This window comes from Solanum stenotomum, chromosome 11 (assembly GCF_019186545.1).
Source record: "Solanum stenotomum isolate F172 chromosome 11, ASM1918654v1, whole genome shotgun sequence".
Taxonomy (NCBI): Eukaryota; Viridiplantae; Streptophyta; class Magnoliopsida; order Solanales; family Solanaceae; genus Solanum; species Solanum stenotomum.
This window is the reverse complement of record NC_064292.1, coordinates 25,120,223-25,143,075: the sequence shown is the minus strand read 5'-3', so window position 1 is coordinate 25,143,075 and position 22,853 is coordinate 25,120,223. Positions and strand designations below refer to the sequence as shown.

At 36.8% G+C, this 22,853-nt stretch overlaps 1 pseudogene; it reads right to left on the bottom strand.

The window, feature by feature from the left end:
• Positions 1-15,333: 15,333 nt before the first annotated feature.
• On the bottom strand, positions 15,334-16,841 carry LOC125845786 (probable LRR receptor-like serine/threonine-protein kinase At1g06840; annotated as a pseudogene).
• Positions 16,842-22,853: the final 6,012 nt, after the last annotated feature.

Sequence of the window (22,853 nt, the reverse complement as noted above, 5' to 3'; positions counted from 1 at the left end):
CAATTCATAATCAAGTAGCACCTCCACCATAAATGGATCAATAATTCAATATAAGAACATTCATCGATTTGATAACCTTCATTCAAAGCATTCAAGGCTCATATCAAGATTCAATCCTAATTCATTGATAATCAACCATCATATAGAGCAACATCATAATACAATAATCAATCCCACAATTACATATTAGATCTTCATCCTTAATTCACCATTAAAGTCATACTAGGGTTTAAAGTGAGAAAGAAGGGAAAATTCATGGGTCTTGTGGGGATTTGTTCAAAAACCATTAACATGGCATTAATTAATCAACAAATCATCATATACCACCATAATTAATCATCATAATTCAATGAAAACACATTTGAAAAGTGACCCACGAAATTGAGAGAAAAACCTAGAATTTGGGGAACTTTGAAATCCAATTTTGAGAGGGCCTCTTGGGGAAAAGATCCCAAGAATGAAGAGCAACCATACCTTAGTTGATTCCTTGAGAATCAATGGAGAAACTCCAAGCAATTTGGGAAAGAACCTTGAAACCCTAGCAATCTCAGCTCCAATGTCTTCTTCTTCTTCTTGAGTCTAGAGAGAGAAATATTGGAGAGGAGGGGAAGATGAATTTTTTTTTAAAGTGGGTGTTGTGAAAAATGATTTTATTTTGGGAGTATTTTAACATAAAATACCTTATATAGTTATTTAGAAATAATATAAAATATACCCACTTCTTAATTTAACTTAAAAATAATATTTACGAAAATGCCCCTTGCCCAAATTGACTTGCCAAATAAAACTAAGGCAAAGTCCAAGGGAGCATTTAAGGTCCTTGAATTGGTCCACTAGCCTTGGACCCTCCCTTGGAATTTGCCTTTGGCTTTTTAAAGCTAAGGCATATCCATGGGAGTATTCAAATGACCTATTAATTTTTTTTTTATATATATATATATAGATATATTTATTTATTTAAAAATAAAATAGATTATACCCATTTAATTTATCTAAAAAGGAAATTACAAAATTATCCCTTTTTATGCCTCCCTTGGATTGCCCAAAAAAAACTAAGTAATTGTTTAAGGGAACCTTTAAGGGTCGTGGACTGCTTCAAGTCCCTTGAACCCATATGTGAACTGCCAACTTTGCCGAAAATGGCTAAGGCAAAGTACATGAGGCCCTTCAATGACAGTGAACAGCTTCACGTCCCTTGAAGCCTCAAGTGAACTGCCTACTTTGCCGAAAATGGCTAAGGCAAAGTTCACGAGGCCCTTCAAGGACAGTGAACTGCTTCACATCCCTTGAAGCCTCAAGTGAACTGCCTTTATGCCAAAAATGGTTAAGGCATTATTCACGAGGCCCTTCAAGGACAGTGAACTGCTTCACGTCCCTTGAAGCCTCTCTTGAACAAATGCCTTTTGCCCACACGGCTAAGGCAAAGTTCAAGGGAGCTTCTAAGGGCACCAATGCCTTTCGCCTTCCTCAAACCCTCTCTTGAACTTATACTTCGTCAAAATTTTGGACTATATTAGAACTTCACATTTATGTAAAAACTTCTAAAACTCAAATGTTAGGCTCTAGTTTCACCTATCAATTTTCTGGGTTGTTACAGTATGTCTCTGTATCAGTTAGTTTTTTTGAAGTCTTGCCATCTACCAGTCGAGTTAGAACACAAAGCAATGTGACATTGAAAGCTCTGAATTTGGACTGGACAAAAACCCCAAAAAGGGAGAGTAGGGCACTTAAACGAGTTGGATGAATTATGTTTTAAAGCTTACAAAAGTTCAGCTCTCTACAAGGAAAAGATGAAAAAGTGGCATGATGCAAAGATACTTAAGAGAGAGTTCAAGGTGGGAGATTGGGTGTTACTATACAACTCCTGACTTAGACTCTTTCCCAGAAAACTCAAGTCCAAATGGTCAGGACCATTTAGAGTGACAAGATTCTTCACCAATGGTGCCATAGGAGTTGAGGGTCAAGAAGGACCTGCATTTAAGGTGAATGGCCAACGTTTAAAATTATACTTTAGAGAGTGCCAGGAGATCTCTTTGATTGAGGTGGTGTACCTGGAAGATGCCTGAGAACATTTCCACGTCGTGACGCGATGTTAAATAAGGCACTTCTTGGGAGGCAACCCAAGTGTTAATGTATTTAAATAATATGTTTGTCGATTTTGCAGGAGCTGAATCATGAGCGAGACAAAGTGCTTTTGGCGAGTCAACAAACCCGTTCAACGAACTCAAATAGGTCCACTTTATGGACCTCAAATATGGAGCTCAGACTCTGGAACATTCGGTGGAATGCCTTCACCATTGGGTGAGTCGCCGATGTGCTTAGGCGACCCGACTTTCCTCACCCTTTTTCCTTCGACGTTGATCATGTCCCTCAAGAATCGTCCGACGATATTCTGAGTCCATTCTTCTAGTCGTCGAACTGTTTGGCGACCTCCTACATTTTTGTCGATCTGCCCTTCTCTGGGAGTGCAGTCCACTGGAACTAAAGGCGATCTGAAGAACATTAGGTGCATCGCCAAAGCATTCGGCAACTGGTTTACTCTCTCACTAACTAGGCATTTAGTGAAGGTTTCTCGCTACCCTTCTCTACTTGTTTACACACTAGAATGTTTTCATTTCTTATTAGTCTTTCTTTATTATTCTTATTTTGTTTTATTTGCGGTAATGCCCATTCTCTACCCATATTGAGGACAATGTTGAATGCTTTTGGTGGGGGGTGGAAATTGGTCAGTGTCCTCAACGAACCTCCTCCTCTTTATGCCACCTCTCCTGTTTGTGAATATGGTTGTTCTCTTACAAATTTGAGTATCGATTTTGATCAATATCGATGACTTGAACAGTGCTCATAATCGAACAAAAATGAATGTGTGGCTACGATGAATCCAAATGAAGTTTCATAGACAATATGTGAACTCTTTGCATCACGTTGTGACTAGCCAAGTATCGAATTGAGTCTCTTGTGATGAGCATTGCACACTAGCGAAAGTGTGGAGTCTTGTTTTGACATTGGTGTATATGCCTTGTGTGATGAGCTTACCGTGAACCATGTGTGATGACACCTAGAATTTACCCCGTTGGTCCGGTTGACTAAGTAAGGCAATCTCTTGATATGATCTTAGTCAACTTTGAAGAGAGTGAAATAATTTGATATTATACCTCTTTTGTGGCCTACCTTGTCAATGTGTGAACCCCTTTTGAACACCCTTTGAGCCTTAACCTTTTCTTAGAAGAAACTTGATAACATTGTGACCTTTGTTGATCCATTACCCATAATCCTCATAATTTATGGTTTGTTTGAATAGCCAACTTACGCCAAAAGCCTAAAGGGGGTATGGTGAAAAGAGAAGGTAAATCAAGAAGTGAAAAAAAGTCCCCTTTGACCCATGGTTTTGAGAAAATGGAACCCCTCCATACAAAAAAGAAAAAAAAGAGAGAAAAACAAGAAAATAATGAAAAAGTTGTGGAATAAAGTTGTGAAAATACAAAGAAAATGGGGTTTCCAACAGTCCATGGAAAGTGAATAATGGGATGACTTGTGAGCACGAATGAAAAAATGATGTAGAAAAGGAAAGGAAGTGTTGTTCACACCACATTTTGTGAGGACTATAGCCATTGACCCTAAATGACCATACCTTTGCACTCAGCCACATTACGATCCTTGAAAAGACCTTTTTGACCTTGAGTGATCTGAAGCAACTGTTGATTGGAAAATACGGGCAAACCTATGGGTGAAATCATACATTGTGTTCATCTTTGTGAGTGTGAGTGTTGCATTTGGTTCTGGAGCTTTGAATTATGAACCATTGTGTGTGAATATGGAATCATTCTTTGTGTGAGGGCATTTGAGTACCTTTGTTGAGCTTGAACTTGCATTTGAAGCAAATATTGCGAACTTGAGAATCTTTGATTGTGGTAAGTCACAACTTGAATGTTTGAATGCACAATTGATCCTTACATGAGTAAGTTGAGTCTTTTTGTGTGCATTCATGATTGAATATTGTGTAGCAGTGTTTGAGATATCCCTTTTTGAACTGTTGAACTTGAGTTTTACTTGAGGACGAGAAAATTTTTAAGTTGGGGGTGTTGATGAGTCCACGATTTGGATTGATTTAGAGGTTTATTTTAATAGAATTAGTGTCCTCAAATGCATGTTTTGTGCCAATAAATGATGTAAATCATTGAATTTCAGGTATTTGGATTTAGGAACGATGCATGGACACTATTGATCAAAAAGGAACAAAGCAAACTAAAGGAATGAAGAAATGAAGACCTGATGATCACCGATGTCATTCGGCGAATCGCCAAATTTCTGAGATACAACCTAAAGTTACGAAATGCAGGAGCTAAAATGGGGGTAAATTAGGTGAGCAGCAATTCCATTCGGTGTGTCGCCGATCTTTTCGGTAAAGGACAACCAGGTCGCCAAAAGTGCTAAAGAAGATTCAAGCAAATGTTGATGGGTAAGATAGAATGAAAAAGGGTGAATCACGGACTTATTCTGCGATCCAGACCTGGATCGCCTAAAGTTATAGTAACCAAACCAAGAAGAAGTGAAAAATGAAGGCGAGATGAAGAACAATTGGCAAATCGCCGACATGTTGGCGACACCCACCTTACCTCGCTGAGTGGTCTTAAACAGTGACATATTAGACTTGTTTAAATTAGTTTTGGCTAGAGTGAGAAAGTTATTCAGAAACGTGAGGAAGAAATTACATCGAGAGAAAACACTACCAAAAGCTTTTGCAAGTGATTTTAGCAAGATTTTCTTAGAGATTTTGTAATAGAGAAGATTTTTAGTTGATTTCCTCATATAATTCTCATTTTGTACTCACATATGGGAGTGAGGATGGATGTTGATTTTTCTACTTTCGATATGAGTGGCTAAAATCCTTATCTTAGGGTTTTGACTATGAAGCCATTTGTTGAGTTTTGCTAAGTGGGTATTTCTCAATCTCACATAATGGGGTTAATTTGAAGTGGGTCTGAATTGCTGCTGCGTTTTTAAATTGTTTTGCATATTTAGTTTAACAAGTTTAGTGTTGTGAGCTTGCTCGAGAGAGAGGCACAGAACCAAGGTAGCAAACTTAGCATCCTTAGTAGTGGGTTACCTGGATTTTAGCTCAAGAGAGTGAAATACGGAATCTATCCTTTGTATCCAGCTCGAGAGAGTGGATTTGATGAGGACAAAAGGTTGGGCATCTTTCGATTAGTGTTGAAGTTCGAGAGAATTCAACATAGAAAAGGTAATTGTTTGAAATAAAGTTATCTTATATAAAGCCCGACCTACCGACAACAAATTACCCTATTGTGAGTATCAACATTCATTCTCTAAAGTAAAATTCGACAATTGGCTGGTCAATTCCCCAAGTTCTATTTACTATTTGTTTATTTCGTGTTGATTCGTGAAATTGGAGTGAAATTTGACATTTGAAACTCAACCCATAAAGGCGTAACAAGTGTTTCATTGAAGAGATTCTTGTCACAACTTCATCTTTGAATTTGAAGGAAAAACTCCTCCCTTGGGACTCGACTCCAACTCACTCAGTCAGGCTATATTACTATTGAATGATCATTGACACTTAGTATTGGATGAAGTGTCTTGATACATTAATCAGTGGTATCCACCACAGCTGTCAAGGTGCTCGTGGGATGTGAGCCTCCCTTGCCTAGCTACTGTGAGCCACCACGGGCAGCACCACGCTCTGTGGTGCCCTTCACACCTCGTGTGGGTCTACATGAAGGTTCTCTAGACTCAAATGTCTAGCCCTTGACTTGACACTTAGTCCCTTGCTTAGCCTACTAGATTCTGAGGTGTTATAAAAAGGGGGAAATTTTATGCCTAAGGGTCAATTTGTCCTTGATTTCTGACCGTTGCTTATACCATCTTGTTAGGGTGAGTGATGTTGATTCTGAAACCCCTGCTCTTAAGTCGGTCCCCATTGTGAAAAAGTTTCTGAAAGTGTTCCTGTATGATTTACCCAGTATTCCTCCCAGGTATGTAACCTATCTCTATTCCTTCTTACCCAATTGCTCCGACAGAACTAAAAGAATTGAAAAAATAATTGAAAGATTTGTTGGATAAGGGTTTCATCCGACCGAGTATCTCTCCATGGGGTGCTCCAGTTTTGTTCGTTGGAAAGAAAGATGGTTCACTTCATATGTGTATTGATTATCGTCAGTTGAACAAGGTGTCCATTAAGAATAAGTACCATCACCCAAGGATATATGATTTGTTTGACCAACTTTAAAGAGCAGGTTACTCTTCCAAGATTGGCCTTTAGTCGGGTTAGCACCAATTGAGGGTGAAAGAGGATGACATTGAGAAGATTGGATTTTCAAACTCGATATGGTCATTATGAGTTTTATGATTGTCGTTTGGTTTGATTAATGCTCTAGCAGCATTTACGAATTTGATGAATAGGGTGTTTAGATGGTACCTTGACATGTTTGTGATTGTGTTCATTGATAATATTTATTCATTCAAGAAGTGAGGATGATCAGATTAATCATTTGAGGATTGTGTTGCATGTCCTCAAGGACCAACAACTCTTTGCAAAGTTTAGCGAATGTGAGTTTTGGTTAAGGTTTGTGGCTTTTGTTGTTCGTATTATTTCAGGTAAGGGTATTGAGGTAGATCCTAAGAAAATGGATGTGGTTAAGAGTTGGCCTAGACCTCTTTCCCCTTCGGATATTAGAAGTTTCTTGGGTTTGGCTGGTTACTACAGAAGGTTTGTTGAGGAGTTTTCTTCGATTGCCTTTCCATTGACAGCATTAACTCAAAAGAAGGCTAAGTTCATATGGTTCTAAGAATGTGAAAAGAGTTTTCAGTAACTGAAGGATAGACTTACTTCCACTCTGGTTTTGGCTTTACCGAAAGAGTCTGATGGTTTTTTGTTTATTGTTTATGCCTCAAGAATTGGGCTAGGATGTGTGCTTATGCAAAATGGGAAAGTCATTGCCTATGCTTCAAGACAACTCAAGATTTATGAGAAGAATTATCCTACTCATGACCTTGAACTAGCGGCAATTGTTTTTGACTTAAAGATTTGGAGGCATTATTTGAATGGTGTTCACGTGGATGTCCTTAATGACCACAAGAGTTTGCAATATGTGTTTAATCAGAAGAATCTAAATCTTCGCCAAAGAAGGTGGCTTCAGTTATTAAATAATTATGGTATGAGTGTTCTCTATCACCCGAGAAAGGTGGACGTGGTGGTGGATGCTCTCAGTCGACTATCTATGAGAAGTGTTGCTCATATTGAGGATGATAAAAAAGAGTTGGTTCGAGATGTTCATAGATTGGCCCGGTTGCGTGTGCAGTTAGTTGACTCTACCAAGGGAGGTGCTATGTTTCACAATGGTATAGAATCGTCTTTTATGGTGGATGTGAAGGCCAAGAAAGGTATTGATCCAACTTTGGTTGAATTGAAGGAAGCAGTGCTTAAAAAGTCCGTAGAGGATTTCTCCCAAGGGGGAGATGGAGTACTTAGATATCAAGGTCGTTTGTGTGCTCCTAATGTTGATGGCTTAAGAGAGCAAATCTTGTTAGAAGCCCATAGTTCTCGATATTCCATTCACCCGGGAGCCACCAAGATGTGTCGTGATTTGCGAGAGATCTATTGGTGGAATGGGATGAAGAAGGATATTGCGGAATTTGTGGCTAAGTGTCCAATTGTCAACAAGTGAAGTTGAGGATCAGAAACCGAGAGGTTTATCCTAAGATATTAGCATTCCTACTTGGAAGTGAGAAGATTTGAATATGGATTTCATTGTTGGCTTGCCTCGCACCCGGCGGCAACATGACTCGATTTGGATTATTGTAGATTGAATGATGAAATTGTCTCATTTCATTCTCGTCAAGGTTTTTCATTCGGCGGAGGACTATGTTAAGTTGTACTTGAAAGAAATGGTAAGGTTTCATGGAGTTCCTTTATCCATTATCTTCGATCGTTGTACCCAATTCAAATCTCAGTTTTAAAGATCTTTTCAAAAGGGTCGTGAGACTCGTGTTAAGCTTAGTACGGTCTTTCATCCACAAACCAATGGGAAAGCGGGGCTTACTATCCAAACTTTGGAAAATATGTTGAGAGCTTGTGTGATTTATTTCAAGGGTAATTGGGATTACCTTTTGCCATTGATTGAGTTTGCATATAATAGTAGTTATCACTCCAGTATTGGTATGGCTCCATTTGAGACATTGTATGGTAAGAGGTAGAGATCTCTTATAGTGAAGTGGGTGAAGTTGCTTTGATAGTCCCCGAGTTGTACATGTGGTGATGGAGAAATTTTGGCTTATTAGAGAATGGTTGAAAACGGCTCAAAGTCGACAAAAGTCTTATTCCGAAGTTAGAAGAAGAGATCTTGAGTTTGATGATAATGATTGGCTCTAGTTAAAAATTTCACCCATAAAGGGTGTAACGAGGTTTGGTAAGAAAGGGAAGCTTAGTCCCCATTATGTAGGCCCATATCAGATTTTTAGGCGTATTGGTAAGGTTGCTTATGAACTTGAATTGCCTAATGAATTAGCATCGGTGCATCCAGTTTTCCATGTCTTTATGTTGAAGAAATGTGTTGGTGATCCGACATGTATGAGGAAGAACCGATTGAGATCTTAGACCAGCAAGTCAAGAATTTGAGAAATAAAGAAGTTGCTTCTGTGAAAGTTTTGTGGAGGACTCAGTTAGTTGAGGGTGCTACTTGGGAGGATGAGGCATATATGATGTCCTGTTATCCTCATCTCTTTCCTTCTACTCCTACTTTAGCTTGAGGTATTGATGTTCCTCATGGTTTACTCTTTTGGTGTCATGTCTCTTACATATTTGCATGATTTCCTAATTTATACATGTTCTTGAAAAAGCTTATTTTTTTAGAAAATGAGTCAACTTGATTTATTTCTACATATTTATGTGCATTGAGTATGAGTTGCATATAGACTTCATGATATGATGTTTTTAACATGCTTTAACTTGGAGTTGATGTTTCATCCTCGAATATGTGCAATATGTGGTTACATTCATGTTGGGCTATTAGGTTTAAGTTTCTACCCTTCGTATGATGTCTTGAATCTCATACGATGACAAATGATCCCAAGGGAGAGATAATGTAGCACCTCGGATTCGAGAAGACAAAAAAATTCTAGTTTTCAGAAATCTGGTGCCAATTGCTACGGTGCCATCCACGGCCTATCGAATGATCCACGGACCGTAGGTCGGGTTCGTGGTTGGCCAATCAGTTTTTCCCAAAAATATCAAGTTCTAGTACTTTTTCAACGGTTCACCAGGACGGTCCATCACGAGCCGTAAAAAGGTTTCGTAGGTGAGTCCCATACTTAGTGAGATTTTGAGGTTGAAAGTTGAGGACCACGATTGGGACCCTCGTCCCGTTGACTGGACCACCGCCTGTGGGTGGGTCCCATCATTGGAGGTCCTGATTTTTCAGTCTCTAACACCAAACTACAGACGAACAGGACGGTCCCTTGGTGGAACAACGGACCGTAGGCCGTCACCATCGATGGTATCGGCAGTTATTTTTTCAAGGGCCGTTTGGGTCTTTTTCTAATTATTCTAGCCTAATAATATGTCGTTTTTCCCTTCACCTAAATACCTACATAAGTGTTTTAAGCCCCAAATTTTCTCATTGAAATTATTCTCTCAAATTTATAAAAGAAAAACAAATCTTCCTCTCAAAATATTTCTCTCTCTAGAAAGCTTGAAGAAAAAGGGATCAACCTAGGGTTTCAAGTCAAGTCTCAAATTCCGCCATTGAAGTCAAGTTTTTGGCATTGAGGTATGATAGTTTTCATCAATGGATCCCTTTCCTCCATGGAGTTCCCAAATTCTCCAATTTACAAAGTGAGAATTCCCCAATTGAGTTAGGGTTTTCTTCCATGTCATGGGTTCCTTTAAATATTGATTTATTTTTATTATTTGTTGATCTATCAAACATGAATTTATATAGTTGCATAATTTTATGATGAATTTCCATGAACACATGTCTATCCCATGTTTTCTAGATATTGATGATTGAAAGTGGGTTTTGAACTATGAAAGAATTATGAAATTATGCATGTTCTTATGAAATTGATGTAAATGTCTTTAGGATGCTTTGAGGGTGAAGTATTAATGATGTTTTTGTTGTTTTGTTGTTAAAAGTATTTCTCACATACACATAAAACCATGATTTGTGAAAGGTTTTCCCACATAGTAGAGGTTCTTAGGGTTGAAAGGTATTCTCACCTAAAATGAACAAATATTAAGGAGCTATTCTAATGTTGAGGCAAGAGGTGATTACCCATGCTCTCTAATTGAAAGACAAGAGGCAGTTATCCATGTCACATGATGTAAGGATAAGAGGCGATTACCCATTTTCCTTTAAGAGCGAAGATGAATATTATTAAGAACTATTTCGTGGAATTAAGCTTAGTACCGAGTTGACAAGTGGTGATTACTCGTGTCCCATAAACTATGTTCCAACATAGGATTGTCTAGATGACATTAGCTAGTGGATCCACATATGCTAGAAGTTCATGGTACTTACTTTGGGAAGGAGGACAACCTATTTTCGGTGTGGGGCAGACACTAGACTCCATGATAATAGCTCTCATGGTCTTATATGTCGGTTAAGGCTACTTCTCACAAGCAAGTTATGATGAACTAAGGTTACTTCGAGGAAGTATCTCATACATGTTTAAGATGATGACTATGTGCATTAACCATGTTTTATGACTCATGTTTTCTAACTTTTTATCTCATGTTTTAGCTTGATCATTGCATTTCATGAAGGTATCTCCTTTAAGTATGTTGTCAAATGTTTTATATATAGCTATCATACTTGGTAAATACTTTTTACTAATGCATACTTTTGCCTACATTTCCCCAAATATAGGGTCTGACTATCTGGGTTCCCAATTTTGTGGCTAGAGTTCGTTGGGGAGATTCCGAGATTTGGTGAGTCTTCATGCTTTGAGGACCAAACATTTATTGTTTTTAGTCTTTCCATACTTTCAATTTTGGAACTCATTCTTATGTACTAGATGGCTTTGAGACGATGTTTAGATTTCCGCTATGTTCTATAAGACTTTTATGTATTGAACTGTCTTTTAAATCCATTTATTCTACCTCTTGTATGATGAAATCTAAGTGGCTTGTACGGTCCCTCTCGAGGTCTTATACGTCATGTTACGCATAGGGGCTACCTTGGGTCGTTAACACATGGCATTCAAGTCCTGTTGGTATGTCTCGATACAATTTAGTGTTTGGGAAGGCCTGTCATCTTTCGATTGAGTGAGAGCACAAAGATTTATAGGCATTGAAAAGGATCAATTTGAATCGGGAAGTGGCTTCAAAGAATCGTGTGCATCAAATCCTTGAGTTGGATGGATTTTGTCTACAAGCATATGAAAGCTCTGCTCTCTATAAAGAGAAGGTTAATGGTGGCACGATGTAAAGATCTTGCCTAGTGATTTTAGAGTGGGGGAGCTAGTCCTACTTTGCCATTCAAGGTTGAAACTCTTCCCGAGCAAGCTTATGTCCAAGTGGAGAAGTCCTTACACAATCACATGAGTGAATGCAAAATGGAACAATTGAAATTAAAGATGGAAAGGGGATTAGATTCAAAGTCAATGGTCTAAGGTTGAAGGTATACTTTGGGAAAGGTCGTGATGTGCGAGTTGTTGAAGTGGTGTACTTGAACGATTTTTAAAGGCATATACATGTCGTGCTGCGACGTTAACTCAGGCGCTTCTTGGGAGGTGACCCAATCATTAGTTGTTTTCAATATTGTGGGTGGTACATGTGTAGGACTTGAGCAAAGATCAATGATTGAGAAAGGAACTCGTCTATCCGCCGAAATTGTTGTGCGAAGCTCCAGCGAGTTTGCCTAATGGGCTTCCCAACTTTAGGTGCACATTGTCCATTTTGGAGGACTATATCCCCAATTTGGTGATACACCGATATGATTCATCGAACCCGATGTAGTTCACCTATTAAGGGGCAAAATTTGGGGATACACTAGAGCTTTCGATGATGAAAATGGACATTTGGCAATTCACCCATTAACTTTAGGTGATCGTGTTGTAGCCCACTAAAATGGAGGATAAATTCTCATAAGCTAGAGGCGTATTCGGTGAACATACCCTGTTTGGCAATCTATCGAATCAGTCGGCGAGCTCTATCCTAAAATCATTCAGGGAGTTCCTCTATCTAAGCTTACTCATGTCATTTCTTGCATTGAGAACACTGCATTTTCCTTTTTGGTGGGGGAGGGCACTTGTGCCAAGATTCCCTTTTTTTATGTGCTTGTTGTTTTGATAGTGTTTCAATTAGTTGTTCTCTATTAGCATCATTCTCTTAATTTTTCAACTACCCCCATGTGTTTTGAAAATCGTAAAATGCTTGAGTTTTCATTGATAAATAATTCAAGGATCTATTGCGTTCAATATTGATGTCTTTAATAGTTCTCATGATGAGCATGATATATAGTGTTGGCTTCACGAGAATGAAATATATTTGGTTGTACTTTTGAGAGATCTCTTTAAATCTTTTGTTGACTAGCTACGTTTTGATATGAGTTATTCAATGAAAATCACACATACGCTTTTGATATTTTTGGGTTGTGCTAAATTAGTGTATTTGAAGTGCCATGCATGTGTGGTGAGTTCTCACTTGAAAGCATGTGTGTAGAACCGTAGAATTTGTCTTATTAGTCTATATGTCTAAACCTTGGGAAATGTAAGGCGAGATCTTGGACAACAATTCTAAGAGTGAACCCAAATTTCTATATCTTTTATGACTACCTTGTGAGGGTGTGCATCGATTTTGGCACCATTTGAGCCTAAACCATTTGTTGACAAAACCAAAATAAAACTTGTTGAGGGAAATTGTTCCTACCTTCTCACCCAAAATCCTTTTTGAAGCATTTTATGTTTGAATAGCCAACTTAGGCCAAAAGCCTAAGTTGGGGTGTGGAAAGAAAGGAGGAATGAAAGCCAAATGAAGGGCAAAGAAACATGAAATGAGACTCAACTTTGAAGTTTGTTACAAAAAAAAAAGAAACCCCTCCTCATTAAAAAGAAAGAGAGAGAGAGTCATTGTGATGAAAACATTTTGAAAATGGAAATGAAAAAGAGAAGTTATGAAATAAAGGGGATTCAAAATAAAGTAAGTGAAAAGTCAAAGTTCGAGTTCTCAAATGAAAAAGAATGAAAAGAAATTGAGAAGAGATGAAGATGATTGAAACAATGCATTGAAAAGGTGAAGTCACTAAGCCATATTGACCATACCTTAACCCTCAGACCCAGTACAAGCCTAAAAGGCTCTTAAGATCTTTCATGAATTAGGTTGTGTGATGATTGGGAAATATGGGAAAATTAATGGGACGAAGCTTGCATGCATTTCTTTTTTGAGAGAGTGAGAGTTGCATTACTTCCTTATTTCTTTGTTGATTTTCTTTGTGAGAGCACGAAATCGTTCTTGTTGTGAGGACAATTGAATTCATTTACTGCAACATGGTCTTGCATTAGAAAAGAAGCTATAGTGAGCTTGAACTCGTGTTGAAACCGACTAGTCATCATTGAAGCTTTTTTATCCTGATAGAGTGAAGCATATTGTTGAGATTAGTCTTGGAGTGGCACCCGCATGTTAGCTCTCATTGAATATTGTTGTAAACACACTTATTAATGTAATTGTGTTCTTGATTAACTTGAGGACAAGAAAACATTTAAGTTGGGGGTGTTGATGAGCGGTAGATTTGCACTCATTTTGAGGCCTATTTAGCTCAATAATTAGTGTTATCAATGCCTAATTATGTCCTATTCTAATGAAATCTTAAGTATTTTCAGCTATGAAGGCTAAGGGACAAGGCAAGGATGAATGTTTGAAGGAATGGCCAAAAATGTAAGAAGAAGTGTAAATTACACTCTAATGATCGCCAAAAAAGAAGGGTAAATTGCCTAACGAGCATGATATTGCCAAAACTAACAGTGCACTGAACTTATTTCTCAAGGTTGGTTGGCGAAGTCATACATAAATGGCAATGCGCCGAATGCAAAAGTCAAATAGGGTGAATGCCACCGAATTTGACAGTGTCGGATGATAAAATGGAATTTCAAAACGCAAACAAAGGTGATGATCAGAAAATCACCAAATGAGAAAAGAAGACTCGGACAGGATCACCAAATGATGTTCGAACACCTGAAGCATGGAGCAAGACAGACAAAGGCGAACTGAAGCATGATTAGCAACTCGCCGAATGATATCGACGAGCCCGACTAACGTCACCGAGTGAGAAGTACATTGAGTTTTGGGCCGAACTTTTAGAACCTATAAATAGCTCAAATGCGAGACAAAATGGGGTTCAAAAATGGTGAGAAAAATTCTGAGTATTGTAGAGAGAAAAACACTTCTCATTGGGTATAAACACTTTCTAATTTTTGGGGTTTGTGAATTGATAATCTTAAATTTGCTAAATTGAGGTTGAATTCAAAGTGGGTTTGCTTGTAATTGCTCAAATTTAAGTTACCCATAGATAATTTCATGCAAGGTATAACTTTTTTACACTTTGTGATGTGTGGCTAAAACCCCAATCTTTTGGGGTGTGATAATGGGGTTGGGTGTTGATTTAACTTAGTTGTTGCTCTGTTTTATAGTTGTTAATCGGATATTTGATCTATTACCGTATTATTAATTTTTGAATTAAGGTGGCCAACTTGATTTTATCTTTGCTCTCACATTGGTGCTCGAAAGAGATCAATATGAGTGGATAATTTGTTCGATAACTGCAATATTAGTTATACTTAATTGTAAAATCAAGGTATTGGGTTATTTGAATAGCGTGTAGATGAGACCCAAAGGAGATTCTATGAAAGAATGCTATGAGATTGAAAGAAGATTAGCTTCATTAAAGATGACCAAACCTATCTTCAATTAACTAGTTGTATTAACAAATTCTACAATAACCCTAATGATATCAATATTCAATCCATACACACCTAGAGTCGCCTAACTTCGTGAATTTTCATTTGCTTTAATATTGGTGTGATTGTGTTCTTGAAATCGTGTTGTTAAAGTTGGTGGAATCATCCAACCATTTGTTATGTTCACTACATTAAGATTAGTTCAGATTTAATTCACTAATTGAATCCTTAACCTTGCACCATTCCTTGTGGGATTCGACCCTGACTCTTAGTTGGGTTTTTTTATTGACAACAACTACCCACTCTTTGGAATTGTTTTAGAGAGTGATTTGAGTGTTATCAGGTCATGGTTTTTCCTTCCTTGAGCAAGGAGGCTTCCATATAAAACTCACTTGTTGTTCTTATTTTTTACTTTTGCTTTTACTACATTAAAGTGTGACAAGGACCTGTCATGTAGTGTGTGGTGGACCTGTATAAGTCATCAAAGCTCAAAGATATATCCAGAAGGATCCCACTGAGTAAGTTGTTTCGTAAATTCATGTAGAAAAGCTCTAAAAGTCCTTCAAAATGAGTTGGAGAGAGAACAGACTCGTTAGACTACTATACGACAAGTCTAAGTAGGTGAGTTTCTTGGACCATCAAAAATATAGGATAGAACCAGAGAAGTTGCTCAATGAGAAACCTAAATAAACAAGATTTGTAAGGTTTTTCCATTGTGGAAGGTATGGGTCCACTGGGATTGCAATTGGAGAGCTCTAACTTGGACAAGTTTTGAAGGTTTGAAATGGACTTTGGTAATAAACCAGAAAACTTGTTGTTGCTTAGTGATATCATCCTCAAAGATCCGTTTTTAGGGAAATTTGGGATTCTTCCACTTAGTATCTTGTTATTTGACAAATCCAACATCTTTAGAGCTTGTATGTGAAAGATTGTGTCAGGAAATGCTCGATTACAAGAGCTGGGGGACAAGGTAGTCAAGTTGGAGAATTTGGCAAAATATTCAAAAAATGTGGTAGCGAGATGTCTTGTTCTAGATAGATGACTGGAAAAATTTGAAGGTTGGAAACTGAATCATCAATAGGGCCCAAAATTCGATAAGCACGCAAGCTCAAGACCATTGAGTTAGGAAAATATGACGATAAAGATTGACACCACTCGTTACTCTAAGCTGAAAGATCAACACCATCAAGGTGAAGCTCTCTAAGTTCTGTTAAGTTCCCAATAAATCAAGACTCTCAAATTTAATTGTCAGGAGGAGAGTTGAGAGTCAAAGAGTAACTAATTTTGTTAATCTTGATAGGAATTTTCCTGAAAAAACCAGCATTCTATAATTTTAGGTACTTCAAGTTGATTAAATTGTACATACCAATAGGTATAACTAGGGGTGTGCAAAAATCGAACTGATCAATAAATCGAACTGAAAAAAGTGGTATTAGTTTATTGTTATTGTAACACCCTGTATTCTACGTGTACTAGTTTTATTTATATGACGCTTATAAATTTCCTTGTGGTATAGTTATGGACTCAGTTTCCTATGCAACTAGTGATAATAGAATAGGTTTAAAGTGAACTGAGCGTAGATTTTGATGCGACCCGATTAAGTTGACATCGATGGAAGTATTTAAACTTGAGATCATAAGGTGGTATTTGAGTCTAAACTTAAAGTTTAAATTGACATAGTGTATATAAGTTTTAAGTTAAGTTAAAGGTATTAAGGTCTAGAAATGGAATAAAATATTGAGGTGCTTGCTTGACTTAACTAAGCTAGTAGGTGCATCACCTACTTTGACTTATTGACCAGTCCAAAGGACCAAGTAGGTGCATCACCTACTTTGACTTATTGACCAGCCCAAAGGACCAAGTAGGTGCATCACCTACTAAGACTCTTTTGACCATGTAATTGGGCCAAGTACACTACCACTTACATGCATTAATATGGCCCAAGTTGAGTAGAAGAATAAGGGGAAAATGGACAGCCAAGGCCTAATATTCTCAAGTCCAAAAAAGGCCCAAGTGAAAAGTCCAAGTAGGTGGATCACCTACTTGCATTAATTATGGCCCAAATTGACAAAAATTGAGGGATAATTGGCAGCACGGCCCAACAAGTGTTAAAGCACAAAGGCCCAAGTTAAAAGGACAAGTAGGTGGGTCACCTACTTGATAATATATGGCCCAAAATTGGCCAAGAAAGTCGGCCAATGCACCTTCTTTTTAAAGGGATAGAGATCAGATCTTTTGCTTCATTTTTAACTTGCAACATTTTAGATTTATTAAGTTTCTCTCTTGGTCTTTCTTGTACTAACACATCAGCCCTAAAACACCTTAGGATTCTTGAATATTGACCCCTTTTTCAAGTAAAAGTTTGAAGGAGAGTTTCAGTTCTTTAAGTTCAAGTTTAGAGGATAAATTTCCAGAAACTAAGGTAAGGCTACTGCCCATTTTTGCCTCTCTTTAAATACAGGTTTGGGGTAGAGAATTTTGCATATATTTGTCAAGAACTCATGGATAACTATGAATCCTTGAGTTTAATATTCTCCTATTATGCTGAAAGATTTTTGGGGATTGATAGTGGCTGCCTTATGTATATTGTTATTGGGGGCAACTTGGGTATCTTGGCAAAGGATGTATGAAGTTGTATTAATGTATAGAAGAAGGGTGTGGTGATTCACCATTTGTGTAAGCGTTCTATGGGCCTACTTTCCGTCAAGTGTTTAGCTACTGTTTTTCAAGGGCCTTAATATGATTAGCTGCTAACATTAGATTAATCATGACTTATATTGTAGATTAGCACCAAAAAGGGAGGCTGAATCGTGATAGTTATATTGGGGTATGTAAGGCTATTTGATTTCCTATTTCTTTGGCATGAATCCAACACTTGTATTACAAAGTAAGCTTTCTAAGTGCCATTGGTAGTGACTGGTCCATAGTTGTAGTTCCTACTCCCTAGAGCATTAAGGTGAGTACTCTAATATGAGTTTATTACTAAATGTACGTCCTTACTCTACCAAGTATTAGCATGCACGTATCCTAAATTACACATGGTACATATGTTTATATGTTGGATATACAATCTGCCCATATCTTGCCAACTTGCTTCAATTGTCTATTCTGTCACATATGTCATATTCTCACATGTTCATATGTTCCCTTTATTGGTTATTAATCCCATTATGTTAGACTATAATGTTACCTCACAAGATCCATACTTGCTCTATTGTACATTTTGTATGTACTTACTTGGAATATGTATCCGTCCTTAAGTTGAATCTGCCCACATTCTCCCTTGGTTCCACATTCATGTATACCTTATATTTGATATTAGTTAGTGAGTATTTGGCTATCATATAGATTTCAAATCTCTTGACTGAATGTTAAATGTCCTCACTTGATATGTGCTTCAATTTGAGATGTCAAAATGCTTACTGAGTCATATAAGCTCCTAAGTATTACGTTGGTGTTACATTTGCTTCTCATGTCATTGTTATTATCGTAAGTCCATATTCATGTCTTCTACTACTTGTCCATAGTTCCAAATCTCAACAATGATTATGACCACCAAAACAACAATCTCAAAAGAGTTATGATCATCAAAAGAACAATCTCAAAAGAGTTATGAACATCAAAACAAGAATCTCAAAGATTAAAGAATCTAAGTGAAGCAATCTGTATAATTATGGGTGGCAGCCCAGGGGCAAATGCCTAGCATGGGTCGATCCCAATTTGTATAGAAGGGTGGCAGCTCAGGGGCGAAAGCCTAGCATGGGCCGATCCCAATTGGTATAAAAGGGTGGCAGCTCAGGAGCGAAAGCCTAGCATGCAATCCCAATTTGTGGAATTATGAGGACAGCATCCCAGGGGTTAACATGCCTAGCATGGGTCATCCTCTTCTACCACTGATCAGCTGGTCATTTGTATCATATGTCTTATAAAGATTATAATGCACAAAAAAGTAAAGAGAAGAATGTAACATACACGATTCCATAAGTATAAGCAAAGGTGGTCTTTAATCCTTCTCTATTGGTATTTGGTTTCACTTGAGCTTTCATTTACATATGGTTGTATTATTCCTTACATATTCAGTACATTCTTTCGTACTGACGTCCCTTATTGGGGACGCTGCATTTCATGTTGTAGGTACAGGTACTCAACTAGTATATCTCCCCCAATAGAAGAACATGATACTCAGCGGTTATTGGTGAGCTCCAGGTTGATTCGTGGATTTGTCAAGTCTTTACTATGTGTATTTTCATAGTGGTACAGTCATGGATTCCAATAAAGGCTTTGCTAACATTGTAAAGCTATCATTTGTATTCATTGTTTCACTTGTCACATGTATCGATTCAGCTAGTCGACATGTGTTGTATATGAAGCTTCTCATTAGTAAATCTATCAGCACAGTAGTTTACTTTCTCATCATAGGTCACTTGTAAAGCATGTGTTCATATGGTACTTGTCCGCCTCACCTAGGGTTGGGGTGTGACAGTTATTGGGTTATTGAGTTAACAGTTATTTAATGATTTTATTAAAAAAATTATTGGGTTATCGGATCGATATTGATTTTTTAATATTGAGTTATTGGACCCGTTAAGAATATAATAATTTACTATTTTAATTTTTAGTCATGCATAAATATCAAACAAAAAAGATTAATATAATCACTATATTAGACTATAACTATAAAAACCCTACACAATTCACACTATTAAACTCTGGCATCTCTATTGTCACGACCAAAGGGTGCCCCCTAGATGTAACATGACATACAAGACCCCCAGAGGCCACATATAATCCACTTAGCATTCATAGTCAATATAATAGAAAATCGATAAGATTTAAAACATTTCACAATACCAAAGTTTACACTTGTCTCAAAAACCATCTAATACAATAGAATCTTGGGGCACAGCCCATACAATAATGTTCAAAACATAAAATGAAAAGAACATAAGAGAAATGGTGACCAAATACTCAAGTGCTATGAGGACTCACCACTTTCCCTCTACTATGGATCCTAGCCACGGGGATGAGAGTCGGGATCGGACCCTACATTTGGATAAGAAATGTAGGCAAAGAGTATGCGTTAGTAAAAAAATATACTAAATATGTTAGCTTGCAAAAACATAACATGAACATAAGAATTAGACAACATAAGTCTGAAAGCATAATCAATGCACATAATAGATCATATCAACATATAAGGAATACTCTTGAAGTAACCTCAATTCATACTTAGCCAAGACATGGGTAATCCTCCACTAGTCTTACTCATCATGGAAGGCAACTCAAGCAACAATCCAAGCTCATCACCTATCATAACATAGTCTAGCTTATCTTTTATAGACATGCGGAATCGCCTCTTGGCTTACTATAAAGGAACAGGGGTAGTCGCCTCTAGTCCTTCTTACTTTGGGATCATGGGTAGTCGCCTATTGTCCCTCTTACTATAGAATCATGACTACTCGCCTCTAGTTCAACATATTTTAGGATCATGGGTACTTGCCTCTAGTCCAACATCATGTGACATAGGTATTTGCCTCTTGTCTTTTCTATAAAGGATCATGGGTACTCCGCCTCTTGTCCAATTCACATTATAGGAACGTAGGTAGTCACCTCTTGTTCAATTTCAGGGAATAAGGGTAATCGCCTCTTATTCTATTCTAAGGAATATGGGTAATCGCCTCATATCCTTCTCATTTAGAGGTTATGGGTAATCGCATCTAGCCTCATCAATTTCATAGTCTTTAGCTTCGATTCATTTTAGGTGAGCAATCCTTTCAACATAGAATCATTCAATGTGAGAAAGTCTTTCACATTCATACATAAGAAAATCATGTGGGAATGATCCCTTCCACAACAATTACATGAACAATCAACAATTCATCATATATGTTTCACTCTCAAAGCAATTCATATCATAATCATCACATATGCTTCAGTCTCAAAGCAATTCATAATATACCTTATTTATCATATAAGAATACACCTAAATCCATAAATTTTTCTTTCATGGAGTAAAACTCATTTACATCAATTTCATCTTAGAAACATGGGTTAACATGGGTACATGGAAATTCATCATGAAAAGCATAGAATCCTCTCAATTCATGCATAAAGAATCATAATCCACTCAATTGGATCTACATTCATAAAGACCCACAACTTAGAAGAAAACTCTAACTCAAATTGGGGAATTTCTACTTTTCAATTGGGGAACTTAAGGGCTTCATGGATGCAAGTATTCCATGGATAAATACAGCTATCATACCTTGTTATCAAAGACTTGAATTCTCAATTGCACTGAAAATAGACTCCTTATTCCAAGGCAATAACATAACCAGAGAGATCACATTTCACCCCATCCCAATTGCAACATTCATTTGTGTTGTCGTTCCAACGCACCAACTTGGTAGACAAACTAGAATCATATTGAAGGCTACCTTTTAATTGTATCAACAATGACCTTTGATCATCAAGACATTGAGAGGAAACAAAAAAAATCTCATTTCCTTATAAGATATAACAAGGGAATCAAGAAAAAATATAGAAAGTGAAGAGTTTGCATTTTCAATTGTGCAACTTGCTAAGATGGATATGACTCAACAAGTATGAAGTTAGAAGAAATTATAACAGGATAAGAAGCAGAGAAAATATCAAAAGAAACTATTTAACATGTTTAATGTTAGTCTTTTTGGTTCATTCAGTAGAAGACTTTAAAGTTTCTCACCAAATATATTTATTCAATGTGGAAAAAGTTTTTCAAAGCCATAATTCTATGCGTTTTTTTCTTAAGTCTATGTTGAGACTGTGAATGGGATTTGTATGTATTTTTATTGTTTTAGTTGACTCATATGCGCCACTAGGAGTGTTCATAACTTTGGTAAAAATCAATTCAAATTAGTTGATCTATTTGACATGAATTCAAGTTAATAGGATCAACAGGAGCTTCAAGTACTACATGATTAAACTAAAAAAATTGAAAAGGCTTAATTAACTCTAGATTCGAAGATCAGGGGTAAATCGATTACGGCTTCGATCTAATTTACTTTGATTCGAACTATAAATTTGTAGTAAAAAATTTATTGAATATGTACAAATTATTAATTTAGAACCTAATAACTTACAAAAATTATTATTTTAAAGCCGTAAACTTTAATTTCTGAATCATTATGGATGACACAGCGTTACCCATTGAGAGGGTATTGAAAAATGACTGTATATTTTGGTTGGAATTGTATGGTAGTAAATTGTTGAAGAGATTGATCAGACTTCTCCTCTCCACCACTTAAGGAGGACTTATGCTCTTCTCATTTCACGAACAATTAGTTTTCAATTTTTTGGTCTGACTAATGTATGACGTTTAAAAAATATTTAAAAATAAATAAATTTCGTTATCTTAAATAAAAAATACACATTATATACTAAGATATATTTGATCTTAAATAGTTATATTGTGAATTCGTGGCCCAGATTACATCTTCCAACGGCTAGGTCTCAACAAATAAGTTAATACATCATCGCTAGAAAAATAATGTCCTGTTGTAATCCATATTGAGTTTCTTGACACATTTGTCAGATTTTATGATTAGTACAGGTGTTTTGGTATGATGGAATACATTTTTTAGAAAATATTTTTCAATTTTCTCATGTTTAGGTGGCTTAAATATTTTCCAAATCAACTTATTTTTTTCAAATTTAACGGAAAATGATTTTCTTCAAAACCTAAGGAAAACATTTTTCAAAACTTTCCGCCAACCTCAAAATTACATTAATTACATTTTTTCTCTTACCCCACCACATATCCCGACCCTCCCCATTCAAACAAAATATATCAAAATTGCTTTTTTTTTTAAAAAAATCAAATTATTTTTTCCCAAGCCCCCACCAAAAAAAATATTAAAAGATTTTGAAAAATATTTTCAAATTTTAAAAATTTATTTTTTAAA